The following is a 23,760-nucleotide window of genomic DNA, read 5'->3' on the forward strand; positions in this document are numbered from 1 at the left end:
GTTATAGCCATGACTACTGTTTTCAGAGTTACCTGCTCCTCTCTATCTGCCATAGATGAGAGGATATCTTCCAGCAAAGAAAAGTTGATTCTTTTCAGATGAAAGAAAGCAATCTGAATCAGCACCATAAGAGAGAACAGCAACAAACTAATTGAGACTCATAGTAAAGCTGATCTGCTTTTGTTCTTAAAGGACAAATGGAACTGGATTTGGTGAGTAAGAGAATGAAAGATCATAGATCTAAAGTTATAAGAAACCTCAGAAGTCATCCAGTACAATTCCCTCATTCTGTAGTCATTCTGCAACCTAGGGAAGTTAAACAAATTGCTCAAAATCACACAGGTAGCAAAAAATCAAAGGAGGGGTTTGAACTCAGGTTGTTTAACAGATTTTTCTTACTGTACTTGACTTTATTGTGAGTTGATAAAAAATGGCTGCTGTTATAGAAATTTATTATTGTGTTGTTTTGAGAATCAACACAATACAGTGGAAAGAGGACTGGAAATGGAATAGCCTGTAATCTGGGGGTTTAAACCCAAACTTTTTGTGACATAGCAGCTGTGTAACCATAGGCCAGTTACTAACATCTCTAAACCTCAGCTTTTTCTTATCTTACATAGAAATGATCATGTCCATAAGATCTCTCTCACAGGGTTGCCATGAAAATTAAGTGAGATGACACGTGTAAAGCTTATGTTGAATAAATGAAGGTCAGATTTTATTGTTGCAGTTCTTACTATTTGGTTTCTTATGAATAGCAATTCAGATCCAGGGGAGACTTTGGGATTCAGTAAGAGTATGATTGCATTGCTGGGATTCCCAGAGGCTTTCCCTTGAATATGTTAACCCTTGCAAGAAACTAGAAGAATCATAGTTATGTGTACATGATTTGCCCTCTCATGGGGGTCTCTCATGCTGAAACTTTGCTTAATATCACCTCATTAAATGAAAATCAACCTTATAGTATAAACAAATCTGTAATAATAAGGTCTTATTGAAAAAATCTTCTTCTGCAGCTCTGATGCAGCAACTGTCTCTGAGAATCTGCACATCAAAATTGAATGACATTGAGATATCCAGACATAATACTTAGCATGGATCTATTCAATATTTTTTATAAATTACTTTGATGAATGCATAGATGGCATACTGATTAAATGCCCAAATGATACAAAGTTAGAAAGCATAATTATCATATTATATAATAAACTGAAACAATGGAACAAATCTGAGATTCAATTAAATTTGACAAACATTTTTTTAAGTTCCTACTCTGTGCCAAGAATGGTACTATGTTCTGAGACTATAAAAACAGAAATAAAACAGTCCCTGCATAAAGGAGGCTCCCAAATTCTATTTGGGAGAAAGCAATATTTACACAGATAAATGAATATAAATTATATGCAAAATAAATATGAAATAATTTAGAGGGTGACAATTAACAGCTGTTGGGATCCATTAAGGATTCATATAGGTGGAATTTGTTTTGAGTTTTGAATGAAGCAAAGAAATTCAAGCCTAACCTTACATTGAAAACAGCATGGCATGGTAGACAGAGAGCTGACCTCGAAGCCTGAAAAAAAACAGGGTTCAAGTTTTGCCTCTGTTACTTGATGAGTGGGCAAATCACTTAAACTCACCATATTCCAGGCCAGTGGAGTCAAATACAAATATAAATGAATCTATGCTTCATATTGACTTAGAAAATCTATATCCTATTGTGTTTTTATATTTTATTAAATATTTCCCAATTACATTTTAATTTCATTTAGGATTCACAAGTTTGACACTTTCATTCTAGATAATTCTCTAAAATGCTGGTGTTACTTTGCATTTGTAGAGTTTCCTCATCTTTCTTGTTCACTTGTTTCAGTCCTGTCCAATTCTTTGCAACCCCATTTGGGATTTTCTTGGCAGAGATAATGGAATTGTTTGCCATTTCTTTATATAGCTTATTTTACAAAATGAGGAAACTGAGACAAACATTTGGAATTGTATTTGATCTCAGGTCTCCCGGACTCCAGACCTAGCATTTAGTTTTTGACACTTAGTTGCCCTTTCCTCATCTGGGGGTTTCTTATATTAAAAAAAAAAAAAAAAACAAAAACAAAAACAAAAACAAAAACCATGTTCTATCCTTATCCCTTATCTTGATTCAGTTCAGTAAATATGTTTTAAACACCTACTCTGTGCAGCCTAACATTTGGGATTAAAAATCAAAAGCACATGTATAATAGGAAGGGGATATGGCATAACAGTAATTCATTCAGAAAAGAAAAAGACAAAGATTAATGGATTGTAAACTCAGTATGAGTTAACAGTATGGAAAGTGGTAGTTAAAAATTCTAATCTTTTTTTAGCCTGGCGTCATTATTCACTAACATAGGAAAGTTCTAATGATGAAATACTCTCTGCCAATGCATATAGGCTGAAAATCTTTTGAAAGCAATGAGAGGTTAAGTAATTTGGCTATGATCACATAGCCAGCATCAGAAGCAGAATTCAAAACCAAATTTCCATGACGTTAAGTTTGGATTACTCTCCATTTCCTTTAATATAAGCCAAGACTATATTAATAGAAAAGTTAGCAAAACAAAGGGAGAATCCCACTTTACTTTGCATTGGCCATGTCACACATGAAATATTCTGCCTGATTTTAGGCTCTATATATTTTAAGAAAGTTATTAGCCAGTTAAAGCAGTCCTAGAAGAGAGAAAACTCACAATAAATGATGATGAGGGAACTTGAAGTCATCAGATACAGGGACTAATTAAAGGAAAGGTAGAGATGGCCTGCAGAAGAGAGAACTTGAAGGGAAGATATGATAGTTTTCCTTGAAGTTAAGGAGCTATTGTGAGGTTCATAAGAATGCTGTTTGACCTCCATGCACAGAACTAGAGACAATGTGTAAAAAGTAGAGGGAGCAAAATTTCTGCTCAATAGGAAAACTTTCTAACCATTAGAATGGTCCAAAGCAGAACAGGAGACCTTGTGGGGAAGAAATAGTGAGAGCCTCCCATCAACAGAGGCATTCAAGGGAAACATGATTAGTTATTAGAAATGTAGAAAGGATTCATATTTTAGGTAAGAGTTAGATTAGTGCTAAATTTCCTTCCAACCCTTAAGTTTTCTAATTCTCTTAGCACATTTTACATCTGGAAAACAGTCATGTTTGACATGTTACAAAGCTGTGAAGTCAGTATAGGCTGAATAGGAATGGCCTGAGACAACTAGGGCAGAAGCAGAGGTGTTCTGGAACTAACTCAACAGCTTGGAGAAAGCTGATAGTTAAATTTCAGAAATCATAAACATTATATACCAAGGTTTATTTTATTGTTTTTTTAATTATCTAGACTAAATAAAGTGATGAAGAAACTCTTAGTTCAGATTAAGTTTAAAAGTATATAAACCTTTTTTTTTCAGAGAACTGATTCTCAAACATTTACCAGCATATTCCCTGGGCATAAGTAACAGAACTACAAATAATAAAAGAAAAAATAATTTGGGTAACATAAGATAATTGGGCAACTGAGATTAGTTAGCTGAAATTAAAACAGAAGAAATGGAGATTGAGCATCAGGAAAATACCACCTGGCAGGAAAATGCTGGAAGATTTATTGCCGAGCAATCCTGCGTTGGCAGGGAAATGAACTAAAAGATCTTATTCTTCAATTTTTATGATGATTACAGTCTATATATACAGATATATGTTTAAACACTCCTACAGAAAGACAAAAACCCACCCTTAAAGCCTGTTCTACCCATTTTTAATTAATACCAAAAGCAATTAAAGCATGATGTGCTTCTATCACCTGCCAAATTTCATTATTTTTTAAAACAGTTAACATGTTTTGAGATCTATTAATTTACTCACATATAGCCTTTCAAAGGTGGTTTCCTTGGTTTCTTCAAGATTTGACCCTCAGCCAGGTAGTAAAAAATAAATTCATTAGCCCAAGATTTCAGGTGCCTTGAAACTGTTTTCTACTCCTGTAGAAATTGTTCAACTTTCAAATCATGTTTGTCCAAACCTCCTGCCTCTCACTCCCAGCTTTGAAGCTTTATACATGCTCATGTTGTTTTGGATACTTACTTGGTGTGTGATCCTGGGCTTAAAATTAACTTCTGTCTGCCTCAGCTTCTTCATTTGCAAAATGAGGACAATAATAGCACCTCTCTCCCAACGTTGAACTTTGCAAAACTCAAATCATTATACAAATATTAGGTATTATTATTATCAATTGAAGGAACTACGAAGAAAAAAAGATAAATACTATTAAGGAGCTTATACCTTAGTGGCAAAGATAAGATACAAAAGGCAAAAGAAGTTGGAAAGCAGAAGGACAGAGAAACTATTCAACATAAGGGCAGGTTGGAAAAGTTAGAGAAATCTCACAGTAGAACAGCCAGGTAAGAAATAAGATGTTTTGAGATGTGCTGCCTCCTTAAATGAAGATTTTGGAGTTTAAAGGGAGAGAAGATGGTGATGAGGTTGAGTATCAGGACTGATAGGATCTTTAAACATTAGGTTTTCCTGATAATGAGCTTCCCGGGGCATGGTGGAAAAGTCACAAAGTACCAAAATAAATTGGTCAGATGAGAATTGAGAATTTGATTCATTCTGTTAAGCCCAGGAGACAGAACTGGGGGCAATGTGTGGAAGCTGCCAAAAGGCAAAGGTGACTTGACCTAAGGATAAATGTCTTAATGATTGTAGCTATTCTCAAACAGGGCTACTTTGGGGTATTGTGGGTTTCTCTCTTACCAGTAGTCTTTAAGCAGAAAATGAATCATTACTTGTTGGGGATGTTTTAGAAAGGATTTTTGTTCAGAGACAGACTGAACTAGTTGATCTCTGAGATCCATCACAGTTGCCAATAGCCACCTGTCAGCATTTCCTGGTTCTGGAAGAAATTCCATTTGAATGACTTCAAGGTAAAATAGCTTCTCCCCTTCATTCTCACATTACACCCCTGTTAGACACTGCTGGCTCTACTTCTGTATATATTAAGACAAACTCTTCAATCCCAGTGTTAAACTACAGAGAACATGAGAAAGTCCCATTGGTTCACAGCGGTATGGATTCAAACCATCCAAAAGATATTAGTCCTTAGTCCAAATCACTAACAGGTATAGAACTGCCCTAACAGTGCTAATTGGTTATATTATTCCAGAGATTTTACATATAATTACAACCTTCCTTCTAAGTTTTTTCCTTGGAACCTAGACTACAGGTATCAAGTAAATGAAATTTCAGTGTAAAATTCTTTCATAATCATACTGGGTACTATCAAGAAGGAAGACCACTAAGTGGTACAATGCATAGAGCTCCCAGCTTGGAGTAAGAAAAAATTATCTTCCAGGGTTCAAACCAGGCTCAGACACTTACTAGCCATGTGAGTCTGGACAAGTCATTTCACTCTATTTGCCTCAGTGTTCTCATCTGTAAAATGAGCTGAAGAAGGAAATGAATGGCAAGCCATTCTAATATCTTTGCCAAGAAAACCCCAAATAAAGTCAAGAAGAGTTGTATATGACTGAACAATGCCACCAAATTGCCAGTTGGTTTTTCCTGGCATCAAGGCTGGATCTGCCCCTCTTACTTCCACCCACTATTGGCTCTATCCTCTGAGGTTGAGCAGAGAAAGGCTTCTATATGCAATAAGAGATGCTTTGATAAGTAGAGAGTCCTCTGAGGCTCAAGGATGCTACTGGAAGTGGAGTCACTTGTGACCAAAACAAGTTAACAGCCCCTGCTTTCTTTGCATAAGGTTAGAAAGGATGAACCTTCCTTACTCTTCTCTTTCAGGTCTCTTAAGCTCCATGGGAGACAATTTAATTGTCAGCCTCATTTTGTCTGTTTTCTTTTGGCCCAGACCTGGCTGCTAGAATCTAAATAAAAGTGTCAGCAAAATATAATAATTTGCATAGCATTTATGTGTGTGAATAGCTTCATGCTAGATGTTACTAAGAGTTCATCTGAAAGATTTGGTTCCTCCCCTGAGAGAACAATACTATTCTGTTTTCAGGAAAGATAATCAGCAGGAAATCTTGGTTATCTCCTATTACATCAATACACAGAGCCCTCATCTTTGTTATATCCCCTCCCTTCATGAAACAGTGACAATTGGGATCTCCAAGAGTAAAATATTACTTCACCTGTAAAGGCAGAATCTGTGATCCCAATCACAAATGGAAGAGACAGACAAAAGGGAAGTCTTTAGAAGAAAGAAAAGGAAGGAACAGAATGAAAGGTAAACTAGAGTACCTGGCTACTAAATAGAAGCACTTGTATTGTAACACAGATTTTTTTTACGCTAAGAAAATCCTTCCTTCCTTCCTTTCTTCCTTCTTTCCTTCCCTCCCTTCTTCCATCGTTTTTCCCCTTCCCTCATTCCCTCCTTCCTATCCTTCTTTTCTTATTTTTTTCCTTCCTTTCTCTCTCCCTCCCTCCCTCCTTTCTTTCTTGACTCACGCTAGCTATATGGAAATAAATATTTAATTTCATCAACTTTTATTCAGCTCTGAAACTATTGAACTTTCTGCTGTTTATTCAATTTGCAAATTATAACATTGCATTATACCATACTGTTTATGTGGGTGCTGGAAGGATCTACCATAAAGTAGAACCAAGGAGGGTAAAAATGACTCTTCTTCCAGTAATAGATGAGTTACTAAATCTGGGATCATGTCATTCAAGGCTATTAGAAAGTGGCTATTCAAAGATATCGGAGTGAATGGGAGAGAATTCTAAATGAATGTGGTAGCTCTTAGAAGTGATTGGAAAGAGGACAGTCTAGAAACCACTAATTTATATATTCATGAACGAGTTGATATGGAGAGTAGCTGCAATGTAAAAAGAATAGCAATAGAAACACCCAGAATTTCACAGGAGACAAAATACAATCAATCAAGAGATGAAGGGAGGCAATTAAAAAACCCATGCCTTGAGCTGCCTACATAAAACTATAACAATTATAACCCTAAGTGGGAATGGATTAAAATCAATATTAAGATCTTTGAGATCTATAGGAGACAGGTAGGTAGTACAGAGGACAGAATACTAAACCTGAAATCAGAAAGATGAGTTCAAAGTTGGTCTCAGGCATTACTATATGTTTGACCTTCAGCAAGCCATTCAACCTCTGTCTCAGTTTCTGTATGACTGGGATAATAATAATAGTATCTACCTCAGGTATAAATAATATATCTATATAATAGATACTAGCTGTTGTTATTATTATTATTATTCCAGAAAAAAAATCTTAGCAAAGAAAACCTCAATGTCATGCTCTAAGAAATTATACAGAAGAATCGTCCAGAAATATCAGAAGCAAACTGAAATATTTAGATCAAGAGAATCCAAAGAATATACACAAAAATGAATCCTATGTTTAAATTGCCTAGAAACATTGTCAAATTTTAAAATGATATCAAAAAACCCAAATTTTAATAAAAACAAAGGAAAAATTTTGGATTCTAAGATGAAATTACCAGAATAGTATGGAATTACTCAATAGCTACCAAAAAGCTACCAAAAAAGAAAAGTTGGAATGAAATATGACCATTCCAAAGAGGAAAGAATATCAGGTAAGTACCCAAAATAAATTCATGCAAAACTAAAGCTAAACATTAAAACAATCTTGACATTAAATAAAAGAGAAAAAAATTTAAATATGTTTTCCAAATGACTAAGGTCAGCAATGTATTCAACTTGCAAATTGAACAGCAGAAAGTTGAATAGTTTCAGAATTGAATAAAAGTTGAAGAAATTGAATGTTTATTTCCATGTAGCTAGCATGAGTCAGGAAGGAAAGGAGGAAAGGAGGGAAGGATGGCAGGGAAGGAAGGAAAGGAAGAAAAGGAAGGGAAGGATGGCAAGGAAGGAAGGAAGGAAGGAAGGAAGGAAGGAAGGAAGGAAGGAAGGAAGGAAGGAAGGAAGGAAGGAAGGAAGGAAGAAGGAAGGAAGGAAGGAAGAAGGAAGGAAGGAAGGAAGAAAAGAAGGAAGGAAGAAGAAAAGAAGGAAGGAAGGAAGAAAAGAAGGAAGGAAGGAAAAAAAGAAGGAAGAAAGGAAGGCAGGAAGGAAGTGCTTTGAGGAAGTTAGATGGTATAGTGGATAAAATAACACTCCTAAAGTCAGGAGGATCTGAGTTCAAATCTAGCTTTAGAGACTTGATATTTACAAACTGTGTGACTCTGGACAAGTCACTTAACCCCAGATTGACTCTTTAAAATAAATAGAGTTTCCTTGAAATAGAATAAGAAAGCAGATAGAAGGCTATATATATATATATATATATATATATATATATAATTTAGAAAGGAAAAGGTTAAACAAACCAAAAAAAAAGAGAATAACAAAGGAATTTGAGATTGTGGAGAGTAATAAGGGAGAACTGGAGAGAAGAAAACCAGTTTTTCACTTGTACAAGCACAATAACAGAAGCTAAATGCTGATTTTTGCTCCTTAAAAGAAAAGACAAATATATAAGTGGATTTTTTAAATAAAAGCAATCTATAGATGAGGATACAAATATAACTATTCTAACTCTCAATGTGATCAGATTAAAATCATTAATAAGAAAAATCTAGAAAAATAGGTATGAAAACAAACCCAAAGATATCTTGCATTCAAGAAATTTTTAAAACATAGAGATACAGAAGAAAATAAGATGATGGAACTAAATCTATTCTGTTTCAAATTCTTTTTTAAAAGCAGTAATTGCAACTGTGGCTTCAGATAAGGAAAAAATTTAAAATTGGCAAAGCCAAGAAAACAAAAAAGAAACTCATATTTAAAATGAACACAAAATAACAGAATTAAATATATGCAACAAAGTACACATGGACTAAATTTTTAGAAGAAAAAAGTGAATTATAAAAAAACACCAAGAGTTAAAAAAAAAAAAAGTAGAATTTATTTCCCCTTTCAAGGACCAAAATATAAACCAAAAAATACCTATGAAAAAGGAAGAATTTCTGAAAAAGATAGATTTTACTGATGCATGAAAACTTTTGAACAGGAATACACATTTCTCAGCATCTTGTAGTACCTTCACAAAAATTGATCCTCAACTAGAACATAAAGGAATCACAAAGATAAAAACCAATGTGATAAATACTTTTATCACATAGATAGAGCATATCTATATGCTTTATAGAGCATAAACAATAAAATTAATAATGAATAGCAAACATGAACAAAAGATATAAATCCAAATGCAAACTAATTAATGACATGCTAAATGATAAAAATAAAATAACAAATCATAGAAACAATATATTATATGAAATATTATTATGAAACAATATACTCAAAATGTTTAGTATATACCCAAAATCTTCTTCAAAGGAATGTGTGTCTATATAAATAAATACATAAATATACACACATAGACATCAATTTAGTCTATATATTATAAATATATATGAACAGTTAACAAAATAGAAAGAATTAAGAAATTGGTCATGCACCTAAAAGACTGGGGGTAGAGAAAGGGAACAAGCATTTATACAGGACTTGCTAAATTCTAGGTGCTGTTCTGTTTTAGAAATATTATCTCATTTGATCCTCATAATGCTGCAAAATAAGTGCTGTTCTTATTCCTATTTTAGTTGGGCAAAGTGAGGCAAGCAGAGTTAAGGTAACTTGCCCAGGTCACACAGCTAGTATCTAAGGCCATAGTTGAACTCAGATCTTCCTAATTTTCCTATGGATAGTATACAGAAAAGAGGAAGAATAATTCCTATTTCTTTTCATCATAGCTAGGATAAAATATTAAAATTCTAAACTTGACAGTTAAGTTCCTCCAACCTCCTTTTGTGGTTGTTCAGTGTTGTACTTCTCTTCATGACCCTGATATCTGGCTGCTTTTGTTGTTGTTCAGTCATGTCTGTCTTTTCATGACCTTGGTAAAGATACTAGAATGGTATGTCATTTTCTTGTCCACCTGATTTTACAGAAGAAACTGAGACAAACAAGATAAAAAAGATCACACAGTCAGTAATCTTCCTAATTCCAAACCCAGTGCTCTGCCCATTATCCACCCAGCTACTTGGATCAATCAGCAACTCTAACGCTATACAAAAGGACAAATCTCTAAAATTCAAGGAGAGAGAAAATTTTAAATTAAAAATATATATCTTTACCATTTTATCTGCTGTTGAACCTTCCAGACTACCAACTTTCTTTTATTTCTTTTTTTATTTATAATTATAACTTTTTATTGACAGTACGTATGCGTGCATAATTCTTTACAACATTGTCCTTTGCACTCACTTCTATTCTGATTTTTCCCTTCCCTCCCTCCACCCCATCCTCTAGATGGCAGGCAGTCTTATACATGTTAAATATGTTATAGTATATCCTAGATACAATATATGTGTGCAGAACTGAACAGTTCTCTTGTTGCACAGGGAGAATTAGATTCAGAAGGTAAAAATAACCTGGGAAGAAAAAGAAAAATGCAGTTTACACTCATTTCCCAGTGTTTCTTCTCTGGGTGTAGCTGATTCTGTCCATCATTGATCAATTGGAACTGAATTAGATCTTCTCTTTGTCGAAGAAATCCACTTCCATCAGAATACATCCTCCTACAGTATCATTGTTGAAGTATATAATGATCTCCTGGTTCTGCTCATTTCACTCAGCATCAGTTCATGTAAGTCTGTCCAAGCCTCTCTGTATTCATCCTGCTGGTCATTTCTTACAGAGCAATAATATTCCTTAACATTCATATATCACAATTTACCCAACCATTCTCCAACTGATGGGCATCCACTCAATTTCCAGTTTCTAGCCATTACAAACAGGGCTGCCACAAATATTTTGGCACATACAGGTCCCTTTCCCTTCTTTAGTATTTCTTTGGGATATAAGCCCGGTAATAACACTGCTAGATCAAAGGGTATGCACATTTTGATAAGTTTGGGGGCATAATTCCAGATTGCTCTCCAGAATGGTTAGATTCATTCACAACTCCACCAACAATGCATCAATATCCCAGTTTTTCTGCATCCCCTCCAACATTCATCATTATTTTTTCCTGTCATCTTAGCCAATTTGGCAGGTGTGTACAAACTACCAACTTTCAAAGACCATGTCCAGGGAGAATTAATTGACAAATTTAGGACTCTTGCCTTGGAGCAGAGTTATTCTGTTTGGTAATTAAGTGAGCACAAACTCATCTGATCAATATGACATTGAGAGTAACACTGAAGTTTTAAATACAATCTTCATAATGAGACTACAGAAATATATACAGAGAATATTTTGCTGCAAGTAAATTGGATTCCTATCAGGGATTAAAAGATGGTTCAACATTAGGAAAATAATTAGCATAATTAAGTATAAAAACAGCAAAGGTAACCAAAAAACATATGATTTGTAACTAATGCAAAAATAAAACCAACCTTCAACAAAATACTATGTTTAAAATGCCAAAAAAAATGCATGCTTTAATATGTTCTTTAATATGATCAAAACCATATACTTAACACAGAGTTTGCGCTGGAAAAAAGCTTCCCCAATACAAAAAGGAATAAATATCCTGTGTATTTAATTTGACAAAATTATAGAAATAACTCACTATCAGACAAGAAAACAAAATCAAAATTTGAAAACATGTAAACATTGGAAAATATAAAACAAAATTGTCCCCATTTGCAAATAACATGAGAGTAGACTCCCAAAAAAACAGAAAATACTAAAAAAAATTAATGAAGAGGATTAATAGCTATAGCAATGTTACAAATATAAAATAAATACATGAAATCATTTCATTTCAAAATAAAGATAAAATACATAAGATATATATGGGAATTAACTGATAAGAACATAAAAAAGATTTTGATAACTACTACTACAAAACACAACAGAAATAAAGGTAAACCATGGTTCATGGTAGGGCCATGTTAATATAACAAAAATAACAACATTAATTTAATTTACAGATTAAATACTATACTAATCAAATTACTTCGGGAATAATTTTAAAACTAGGCCAAAAAAGTCATTTAGAAGGACAAAAGATCTATAATTTCAAGAAGAAATGTATAAACAAAGTACCTAGTATTATTAGATTTAAAATGTTGTAAAAATGGATTCATCAAAACTATATGTTCCTTGCTAGAGCAATGAAGTAGACTAACTTAACAAGAAACAGAAAGTATCTGACAAACTCAATTGTATTGATAAATTTAATTATAAATTACTGGAGGAAATACTGTGTTTTGATAACAACTAAAGAAAAAATTGAAAAGTAATTAGACAGAAATTAAGATTAGATCAATATATTATACCACATGATATAATAAGCTTTAAAATAATTATAAAAGAACACACTATTTTTAATAGAAAAAAGATCACACTATGAGTAGAGAGAAAACTCTTAAAACAAGGAATAAGAAAGATCATAAAGAATAAAATATAAAAATTTGAATAAATTTTAAAAGCTTTTGCAGGAATAAACTCAATAAAGACAAAATCAAAAGATAAATAGTAAAGTAGGAAAAAATATTTGCATCAAATATCATTGATAAAGGGCCAATGTACAAAATATATGGGGAATTGGCACAAATATATAATACTTAGCGCCATTCTCCAATAAGCAATTTGTCCAGAAGGGTAAACAGTTATATAAAGATTTTCAAACCATAAATGACATATTATATTTCAGAGAGAAATACATATTGATAACAATTTTGAAATATTTCTTCACTACATGTTAATTGGCAAAGGGAGAAAAAATAAGAACATTTAATGCAGGATTTAAACTTTTCCTGTGGAAAGCTAGGAAAACAAATGTGCTATTGACCAAATTATCAATACCCTTTAATCTAATAATCTCATTATTATAGATATATCCCAAGAAAGTCAAAGAAAGAGACAAAGTTTCTTTTTTTTAATAACTTTTTATTGATAGAAGGCATGCCAGGGTAATTTTTTACAGCATTATCCCTTGCATTCACTTCTGTTCCAATTTTTCCCCTCCCTCCCTCCACCCCTTCCCCCAGATGGCAAGCAGTCCTTTACATGTTGAATGGGTTGCAGTATATCCTAGATACAATATATGTGTGCAGAACCGAACAGTTTTCTTGTTGCACAGGGAGAATTGAATTCAGAAGGTATAAATAACCCGGGAAGAAAAACAAAAATGCAAGCAGTTTATATTCATTTCCCAGTGTTCTTTCTCTGGGTGTAGCTGCTTCTGTCCATCTCTCTTTATCGAAGAGATCCACTTCCATCAGAATACATCCTCAAACAGTATCGTTGTTGAGGTATATAATGATCTCCTGGTTCTGCTCATTTCACTCAGCATCAGTTCATGTAAGTCTCGCCAGTCCTCTCTGTATTCATCCTGCTGGTCATTGCTTACAGAACAATAATATTCCATAACATTCATATACCACAATTTACTCAACCATTCTCCAATTGATGGACATCCTTTCAATTTCCAGCTTCTAGCCACTACAAACAGGGCTGCCACAAACATTTTCGCACATACGGGTCCCTTTCCCTTCTTTAGTATCTCTTTGGGGTATAGGCCCAGTAGAAACACTGCTGGATCAAAGGGTATGCACAGTTTGATAACTTTTTGAGCATAGTTCCAAATTGCTCTCCAGAATGGCTGGATGTGTTCACAATTCCACCAACAATGTATCAGTGTCCCTGTTTCCCCACATCCCCTCCAACATTCCCCATTATCTTTCCCTGTCATTCTAGCCAATCTGACAGGTGTGTAGTGGTATCTCAGAGTTGTCTTAATTTGCATTTCTCTGATTAATAATGATTTGGAGCATATTTTCATATGAAGAGACAAAGTTTCAATCTATGCCAAGATATTCACTGTAGCCCTCTTTAGGATTGCTGAATCAGATGCTAATATACTGGAAAAATAGCTTAAAATGATGTTATATAAATATTATAGAATATAATTTTACAATAAGAAATTTTTGTTGTTAAAGATAAGGGAGAGATATATTTAGAAATGAAAATAATATAAAAACAAAACATTTAATGAAACATTGAAATAAATGAAGATTATGAACAATTCTGAGGAATATTTATAAGATATAATGCAAAGCAAATTAAACAGAACCAAAGGAACAATTTACAGATTGATACAACAATGTACATGAAAAGATATAAAGGAAGTTTACTAGAAGGCAAATGAAGTCTGAATAATGGGGGGAAATTAAGATCTTGGGGAATAACAAATAATAAAATATGCCTTATTCTAAACAGAAACGTGTGAGACTACTAGCATGGAATATTACATACAATGTCAAAAAATGTGATCTAGCAGATGTTTTTGCTTAATAGTTTTTCTTTGTCTCAAGGAAATATTTAATGACAGAGAATAGTAACTATAATGTAAAGATAAAAACACCAATAAAATATTTTTAAATGCAAGAGCTAATAAGGGGAATTCCTATTCCATCTTTATTTCTTATTAGAAAAAAATGAATTCTTTGCTAGGATAAAAACTTTATGAAAATGGTGATCACTCTTTATTAGAATTCATGATAGAGAAAAAAAGGTAGTCATTCTGGCATTTGGAGAAAGAATTCAAGGGATTCAGAGAATGAATAGATAGGATCCTATGGCCCAAAATTCCACAGAGGGTATCATACTAAGAATTATGGGAAGTTTCAAGAATGAAATACTGAAAACACAAGAAGGAATGAATAGATGAAAAGGAAAAAGTAATGTTTTCTAATAAGATCAGTTTGGATTCAAAAGGAACTAAATCAACTAACTTGGATTTTTAAAAGACATATATGGGAGTTAAAAATGAAGGAGAATGAATATAAAATTCTTATAGTGGAAAAAGGGCAAGAATATGAAAACACAGAATGATTTGAATCTAGAAAGGAATGCCAAGAATAACAAAAAGTGGTGTACACTATTAGGGAAATAAGGAGTGTCAAAGATGGAATAGGAACAATTCTTTTTTATTACAGCTTTTTTATTTTCAAAACATATGCATAGATAATTTTCAACATTCACCCTTGTAAAACCTTATATTCTAAATTTTTCCCTATCTTTCCCCTACCTCTTCCCTGGACAGCAAGTAATCCAGTATATATTAAATATGCGCAATTCTTCTATACATATTTTCACAATTATCATGCTTCACAAGAAAAATCAGATCAAGAAGGAAAACATAAGAAAATAAAATGCAAGCAAACAACAATAAAAAATGAAAATACTATGTTATGAACTACACTTAGTTCCCCAGTTCTTTCTCTTGCTGCAGATGGCTCTCTCCATCACAAAACCACTAGAACTGGTCTGGATCATCTTGCTGTTGAAAAGAGCCAGGTTTGTCAGAATTGATCATTTTATAATCTTATTGTTGCTGTGTACAATGTTGTCCTGGTTCTACTCACTTCATTTCGTAGCAGTTCCTGTAATGAATCCAGATCTTTCTGGAATTATCCTGCTGATCATTTTTTATAGAATAATAATATTTCATTACATTCATACACTATAACTTATTCAGCCATTCCCCAACTAATGGGCATCCACTCAGTTTCTAGTTCCTTGCCACTACAAAAAGGGCTGCTATAAACATTTTTGCACATTAAGTCCTTTTTTTATTTTTATTATCTCTTTGGAATACAGGCCCAGTGGAGACACTGCTGGATCAAAGGGTAAGCTTTTTGGGCATAGAGAAACAATTCTTTTTTCTTTTGCTTTTTTTTTGTTGTTGTTGTTGTTGTTGAGGCAATTGGGGTTAAATGACTTGCCCAGGATCACACAGAAAGGAAGTGTTAAGTGCCTGAGATCAGATTTGAACTCAGGTCCTCCTGACTTCAGAACTGGTGTTCTATCCATTGAATCATGTAGCTTTTCTAGAGAAAGAATTCTTGAGGAAGCTGGGATGATGATAATGGATGATAGAGAGAAGGCAGTTATTCAAACTTTATTCTGCTTCTATATTTTCAGTCCAGAAAAAAATCACCTTTGGATGGGAAAGGACAAAACAAAAATTATTAATGAAGTTGAAAACTAAGATTTTTAAAAAGGTCCAACCTACCTGCTTTCAATAAGTTCAAGTCACAGGCACAAACAAATTATATACTCAGATATTGACTGAATTGGTTGATCTGCTTATTAAGTCACTCACTGTCAGTCATACCTGAAATTGGAAAGATATCAGGGGTTCAGAGAATGACAAATGTTTTCATAATTTTCAAAATGGAAGAAAACAGTCTGTAAAACTACTTGGTGTGTGATCCTAGCAAAATTCTAGTATGTATTATTAAAGGGTAAAAAAAATCTAGAAATAAGCACTATTCTCAAAAGGAAGATGATTTTATTAAGACCTTTAATCTGGGAAAAAAATATCATTTCTTTTTTTTTTTTTTTACAAAACTGGTAGGTGAGAGAAATATAGTTTTATAGGTTTTAGTAAAAAAAAAATGCTATTTTTCCTAGACAAGATGAAGAAATGTAAACCAGTATAACCAAATGTAAATAATCAAAATGTTAACCAATAGTGCAATTATGTGTATTCAGAAGTGATCCAGTGATATAACCCAAGCAATATTCAATAATGGTTCAATATCAATTTGGAACAATGACATAAAACTTAGTGGAATAGATAACATACTAGATGGCAGTCATTTTTCCTCTTGGTGAGCTCACTATAAGATGAAATTGAATAGACATAAGTATAAAAAGTCTTGCACTTTAAAAAATCAACTTAAGTACAACATGGTAGAAGTGTGATTATACAGTAGTTGGTATAAAAAGCATCCAAAGCATCAGACTACAAGCTCAATAGGAGTCAAGAGTTGCCCAGTGATAGGACAGCCAAAAAAATAATTTCTTTATCAATCTAAAAATTGCATTGCAATACCCTTTGACCCAGCAATGTTTCTACTGGGCTTATATCCCAAAGAGATCTTAAAGGAGGGAAAAGGACCCACATGTGCCAAAATGTTTGTGGCAGCCCTCTTTGTAGGACAAGAAACTGAAAATTGAGTGGATGCCCATCAATTGAAGAATGGCTGAATCAATTGTGGTATATGAATGTTATGAAATATTATTGTTCTGTAAGAAATGACCAGCAGGATGATGGCAGAGAGCCTGGAGAGACTTACATGAACTAATGCTGAGTGAAATGAGCAGAACCAGGAGATCATTATACATGGCAACAGAAGACTATATGATGATCAATTCTGACAGACATAGCTCTTTTCAACAAGGAGACGATTCAAACCAGTTCCAATTGTCCAGTAATAAAGAGAGCCATCTACACCCAAAGAGAGGACTATGGGAACTGAGTGTGAACCACAACATAGAATTTTCACTCTTTCTGTTATTGTTTACTTGCATTTTTGTTTTCCTTCTCAAGTTTTTTTTTTCCTTTCTATATCTGATTTTTCTTGTGCAGCAAGATAACTATAGCTATGTATACATATATTGGATTTAATATATACTTTAACATATTTAACATATATTAGACTACCTGCCATGTAGGCGAGGGGGTAGGGGGAAGGTGGGGAAATTTGAAACAAAGGTTTTGCAAGGGTCAATGTTGAAAAAATTACCCATGCATATGTTTTGTAAATAAAAAGATATAATAATAAGAAAATTGCATTGTAAGAGACAAAAATTCAAAATGGTAACAATTGATAGTTCCTCAATACTTCGCCCTGTTCAAACCATAAATTGGCTGTTATATCCTACTTTGAGTCCCATACTGGGGAGGAAGGGAAGGGAGGGAATTGGCATTCATGGCTATATCTAGGAAATGGTAAGTTTCATTCAATTGAGGTCTTTAAATAAGGCTGAATGATTATTTGTCTTATGTATTTTAGAGAAGATTATTGTTCAGAATGGGTTGAATTAGATAGATTCTGATTTCTCTTCTACCTCTGAAATTCTGTGATTCTTGGAATAGAATTTTGATCTTAACTATGAAAGTCAATAAATGTTAAGGAACAAATGAATATTATGGTATCAGGAATGGGAGGAAATATTATAGAACTCAAATATATTAACAATAGCATTGAAAATAAATTCTGGGAAATTAAATGGTACATCCCACACACATGCATCTACACACAGTCAGAATTTCTGTGTCTGGATAGCAAAAGAATACTTAGCACAGCTTGAGTACTTTTGTAAGCTCCATCCTTGATTGTTCACATGGTGATGAGACAAACTATGGAAGTGGGGCCTACCAGGCATATGGGATTCTGCCATAAAAGGTTTTTCCCATGAAATGGTCATGGAGAGTCAAAAAGTTGGCAGATTTTCTTGGCACATCCATCTTTGGTTTTAGTAACAAGTATATTGAAGCTAGCATTGGGAATGAAGCTGGTGTGTTTTTGAAGTATAAATCACAATATCTCTGTAACCAGAGAGCAAAAAAGGAAGCAGGGAGTGTTTGAAGATATTATTGAGAAGCTCTGGTCCTATATTTGTGATCCTTATGCACTTCCTTGACATAGCTGTGGTGTCTGTGTCCTTGGATCTCCTGTTTCCTCATCAACATGTTCTATGACTAATCAGATTCTGTGGTGCTAGTTTAAGCTTCCCACCTTGAGATAACAAGGAGTTAATTTTTGGTTAAGGGAACCTTTCAATTTGATGCACACAAATTTCTGAGGATATGTGTGAGGTGCTACTGTGTTTTGTTTGGTTTGACTATATATGAGTAGCTCCACCATCCATCTTCCAATTATTTTGCCTTATTTGGACCATTCCCAACCTGCCTGGTTCTTCATGACAAATAGCTATTTCCAAGTAGAAGGCATTTGTGTGTGCCTATGTTATATGTGATAGAATTAATATATCTACATCTAGAAGATAAGGATTATGTGGATAATTTGAACCCAGGGTTAATAGATGTTGAAGTACCAACTCTGAGCCATTATTGGAAAGCAGGATTACACCAAATCAAAGAATTGTGTACCTGGCACTATTACTAATAACAAAGAGCCAGTCTTTACCACACGTACCAAAGGTATAGTCAGAATTGCCCCAAGTCCACTGAGTAAAGGAAGAAAAAGGTTCTTTGATACAAAAGATACAAAAGTTGGTACACTGCTATAATCACCTTCTACCTCGACAGCTAGGTAATACAGTGGATAGAGATCTAGGCCTGGAGTCAAGAAAATCAGAGTTCAAATCTTATCTAAGACACTTACTGATTGTGCAATCATGAGCAAGTCATTTAACTTCTTTCTGCCTCCATTTCCTCATCTGTGGGTTTAGAATGATAATAGCATCTATCTCCCAGGTTTGTTTTGAAGATGGTGCTATACAAATGCTAGCTATTATTATTTTTAAGGTATTGAGGTGTCCCAGTGGACATCTACATCATAAGGTTGTTGTAAGGATCAAATGAGTTAACATATATAAAGCATGTTAAACCTTAAAACACTAAATTTGTTTTTGTTGTTCAATCATTTTCAGTCATGTCTGACTCTGTGATTTCATTTGGGTTTTTTCTTGATAAAGATATTGGAGTGGTTTGCTATTTCCTTCTCCATCTCATTTTATAGATGAGGAAACTAGAATGACTTGCCCAGGATCACACAACTAGGAAGTATGTAAGACCAGATTTACACTCAGGAAGAGGAGACTTCCTGACTAGTGCTGCCTAGTGCCCAAAACAATATATAACGATTAGTTTTTGTAGTTATTACTCAAGAGTGTTCCTATATCTTGATGCAATCCATAGTGTTGATCAAGAAAAAGCTTCTATTTATTAAAGAAGACAAAGTTGCCAATTGAGAAAATAATTTGAAAGCCAAGGGAACAAGACAGGTTGGGCAGTGTGTCAAACAGAAGCAGGATCAATACAAGGAAACAGAAAAGAGTGAGGAAACGAGGTTAGCACCAAGGTCCAGGATGTAAGGATTCAGTGACAGACAAAAACCAAGTGTGAGTCAACAAAGAAATCCAGGAATCAATAAATACTAGAAAAACTGGCTTAGGAAAAGACTTTTGAGCCATATAGTGCAATTAATGCTCTTTATAACATATCTTACTGGTATATTGTGATTTTTATAAAGGGGGCAGGAGAAGCCTTTACTTAAAAACCTCCAGTGAGGTGGCACCTACTATCTTCCCAGGGAGCCTGTTTTATTTCTAAACAGTTATAAGTATTATAAAGGATTTTTTTTCTTAGACTGAGCCTAAAGTTGCTTCCTGAATTTCTACTCATTGTCCTTATTTTGCCCTGAGAACCAAAAATGTACATGAAAAAGGATTGAATCCAAAGTCAGTTCAAGCCCCAATTTGAGTACTACATGTACTACCTCTTTATCCTAGTCAGCCAGTCAACCAAGATTTAAGTATCCACAATGTGCAAGGTGCTTTGGATATGAGAAACAAAAAGAAATAGAGGATGACCCCTGCCTTGTCATCATGAGCAACATCCAAAGAAATAACATGGTATAGCAAATAAAGCTAGGTGTGGAATCAGGAAGATCTAGCCTTGAATCCTACCTCACACATTTAATTAATGTGACATTAAGCAAGACACAATTTTTCTGGGCTTGTTTTCTTATCTATTAAATAAGATAGTTGTACTAAATGATTTTGAATGTCCATTCTAGCTCTGAATCTATGATCCTATGATTCTGTGACCTGTATTCAAATTCCATCTGACTATTTAAATAAACTTTACTATCTATGTAACCTTGGTCAGATTGCTTCACTTCTCAGTTTCATTTTTCTGCAAAATCAGGGGGTTGGGATTCAGAGCCTAAATTTGCTCTCTTCTAGCTCTAAATCTATGATCTCTGGAATCCTATGACAGGGGTCCAAAGCCCAAAAGTTTTTGTTGTATCACATCGTACCAACAAACTACATTGCAGAGATTTGTATTCAAATAACCTTCTGAGGTCTTTTCTAAATTTAGTTTTGTAGCATTCAGAAATTCCAGATTCTTTTTAACATTCCTGCCTTTAAATATTTTATTATGTGATTTCATTCAAGTCATTTTGACTCTCTGCTTGTTTTCTCACTTATAAAATGAAAGATAGACTCTATGATCTCTAAGGTCCCTCATGCTCTAAATATATTATCCTAAATTTTACTTGGGATATTTAACTTTTGTGCATTGACTGTCTTTTCACTCCTCAGATATGTTGACTGACTTTCTACATATAATTGCCCATTTAAAGAATGTGTTATTTAGTTAATCACTTCAATCATTTCTAACTCTGTGACCCTTTTCTTGGCAAAGATACTGGAATGTTCTCCATTTTCTTCTCTATTCATTTTACAGATGAGGAAACTGAAGAAAACAGGGTAAAGTGACTTGCCAGGGTAATACAAGTAGTGAGTATCTGAGGCTGGATTTGAACTTAGATCTTCCTGACTCCAATTCTGGCACTCTATCCACTGTGCCACCTAACTGCCCCATTTATAGAATATTCCCTACTACATGATAGGAGATAGACATGAGAAACTGTTCAATCTAAAACTTCTAGAGATGAGCCTCCTCTAACCCAGGATAATTAAATATATATATATTTTTTTAATGACCACAAGTCACTAAGTCCAAGCGAACCAGATCAACTAAGGTAGTGAAAGAATTGGCAGACATAATTATTGGACTGAGGCACTGTCAGTGATCTTTTGAAGACATAGGAAATAACAGAGGCCCTGAAAGACTAGATAATAGCAAATATTGCACCAATTTTTTAAAAAAGAAAAAACAAACATTTCCAAATTATACATAAGTGAGGGTTAAATTTATGGAGAGAATTCTAGAATGTGTTAGAGAATCTGCACAAAAGGAAATAGTGATCATAAAGAAATAACATAGCTTCATCAAAAGCATAGAAAAGATGAGAGAGATGCGAGATAGGAGATAGTATAATTGGATGAATTCATAACTGGGTAGATGGACAGATCTGAAGAGTAGTCATTAATAATTGAATGTTAACTTGTAAAATGGTCTCTAACAGAGTGCCCAGGGTATCTCTGCTTGGTCTTTTAGTATTTAATATTTTTGTTAATGATTTTTAAAAAAACAAGGATGGTAGATATAAATTTGTAAGTGACACAAAAAGGAGAATAGCATTTATAGAATATCTACTATGTTCCAGGCATTGTACTAAGCTCTTAAATAAATATTCTCTTACTTGATTCTCTCAACAACTTGCAAAGTAGATGCTGATATTATTCCCTTTTTACATTTGAGGTAACTGAGACAGAGAGAGGTTAAATGATTTGCTCAGGGTCACACAGTCAGAAACTATCTGAGACTGGATTTGAATTTAGTTCTTCTTGACTCCAGACCTGTGTTCAATCCATTGCACCACTTAGCTGACCCACTTTATTTTTCTTTTTTTGTCAACTGCTTTTCTAAAGTCTAGGTGAGCTTTCTACAATATTTTCCTGAATCTACCAGTCTAGTAACTCTGTCAAAAATTCCTCTGCACTACCTAACTGCTTGAGGCAGAGAAAGGGTTTCAGGGAAGGTAGGGGGAAATAGCTAATTCTTGGATTATGGAGTCCAGATCCAAAAAGATCTCATCAGGCTAGAATGTAGAGCCAAAACTTACTCATAAAAGATAAAATATAATAAAGATATAAATATAAAGTCACACTGAAATCCAACATATATATATAATATGTATATGTATCTTTACAAGTGCAAAATAGCAAAAATGTGCTAATATTTTTAAAAACAGAATTTCATCTAAAAGGGATACAGAAGTTTTAATAGCTTGAAAAATGAGTCAACAGTATGAGATGACAGGGAAAAAAAAACAAAAGATCAATTCCAATTTATTCTGCATTAAGATAGACATATATTCCTGAAACAGGGATATGGTCATTCCTTTATATTTTTATCTGGTCATACCATATCCAGAGTGTTATATTCATTTCTGAAACTCTTGTTTTTAGGAAGAGCTTTGAGATCATGAAATTTGAGGATCACTTGAATAAATTAGAAATGTTTGCCCTGAATAAGCTTAGGGGCAAAATTATAGCTATAAGCCTTTGAGAGAATGTCATGTGGGAGGAGGATTAGATTTGTTTTGGTTGGATCTGGAACAGAGTATCTTAAACTTTTTCTTCTCAGGTACTCTTTGTGCTCAAGAAATTTTTATATGATCCATATAAAATAGGTACACAAGTTGAACATTTACTGATAATAAAACATAATTTCATGACCTCCCAGATTCAGTTATGAGACTTCATCTGGGGTTGCGAAAAATAGTTTAAGAAACTGAGATATAGAGGGTAGAACTATGACTAAAAGGTGAGAAATGAGAAGACTTGGTCTTGAAGTAATGAGAAACTTCCTAACAATTGGAGCTATTCAATCAGGAAAGGGGGAATGGGTTTCCCTTCACTAAAGTCTTTTAAGTATATATTGGATGATGACTTGTCATGTTGGAGAGGGAAATCTTGTTCAGATGTAGGTTGGACTATGATGGCTCCTGAGTCCTTTCTAACTTGGACTCAAATCAACAAATACTGTGCTAAGTGCTAGAAATGTAAATACAAGCAAAAATAAAAGCAATCCCTACTCTCAGTTATGGAGAAAGACAACATAAGAAAGAAAACTCTAAAACAAGAGGAGGAAAGGGAAAGTATCCAAAAGGCAGCATGGCAAAGAAAGAAATACAGAGACTCAAGAGCAGAGAAAGAAGTTAAAAAAAGTATTTGATTGATCTTAGCACTTTCTTAAGATGGAAATGCTAAAAGCACCTTAACAATTATACTAAAAAGGTCACAAAAGCAAAGAGATTTTCAAGAATGAGAAAGTCAAA

This window comes from Antechinus flavipes, chromosome 4 (genome assembly GCF_016432865.1).
Source record: "Antechinus flavipes isolate AdamAnt ecotype Samford, QLD, Australia chromosome 4, AdamAnt_v2, whole genome shotgun sequence".
Lineage (NCBI taxonomy): Eukaryota > Metazoa > Chordata > Mammalia > Dasyuromorphia > Dasyuridae > Antechinus > Antechinus flavipes.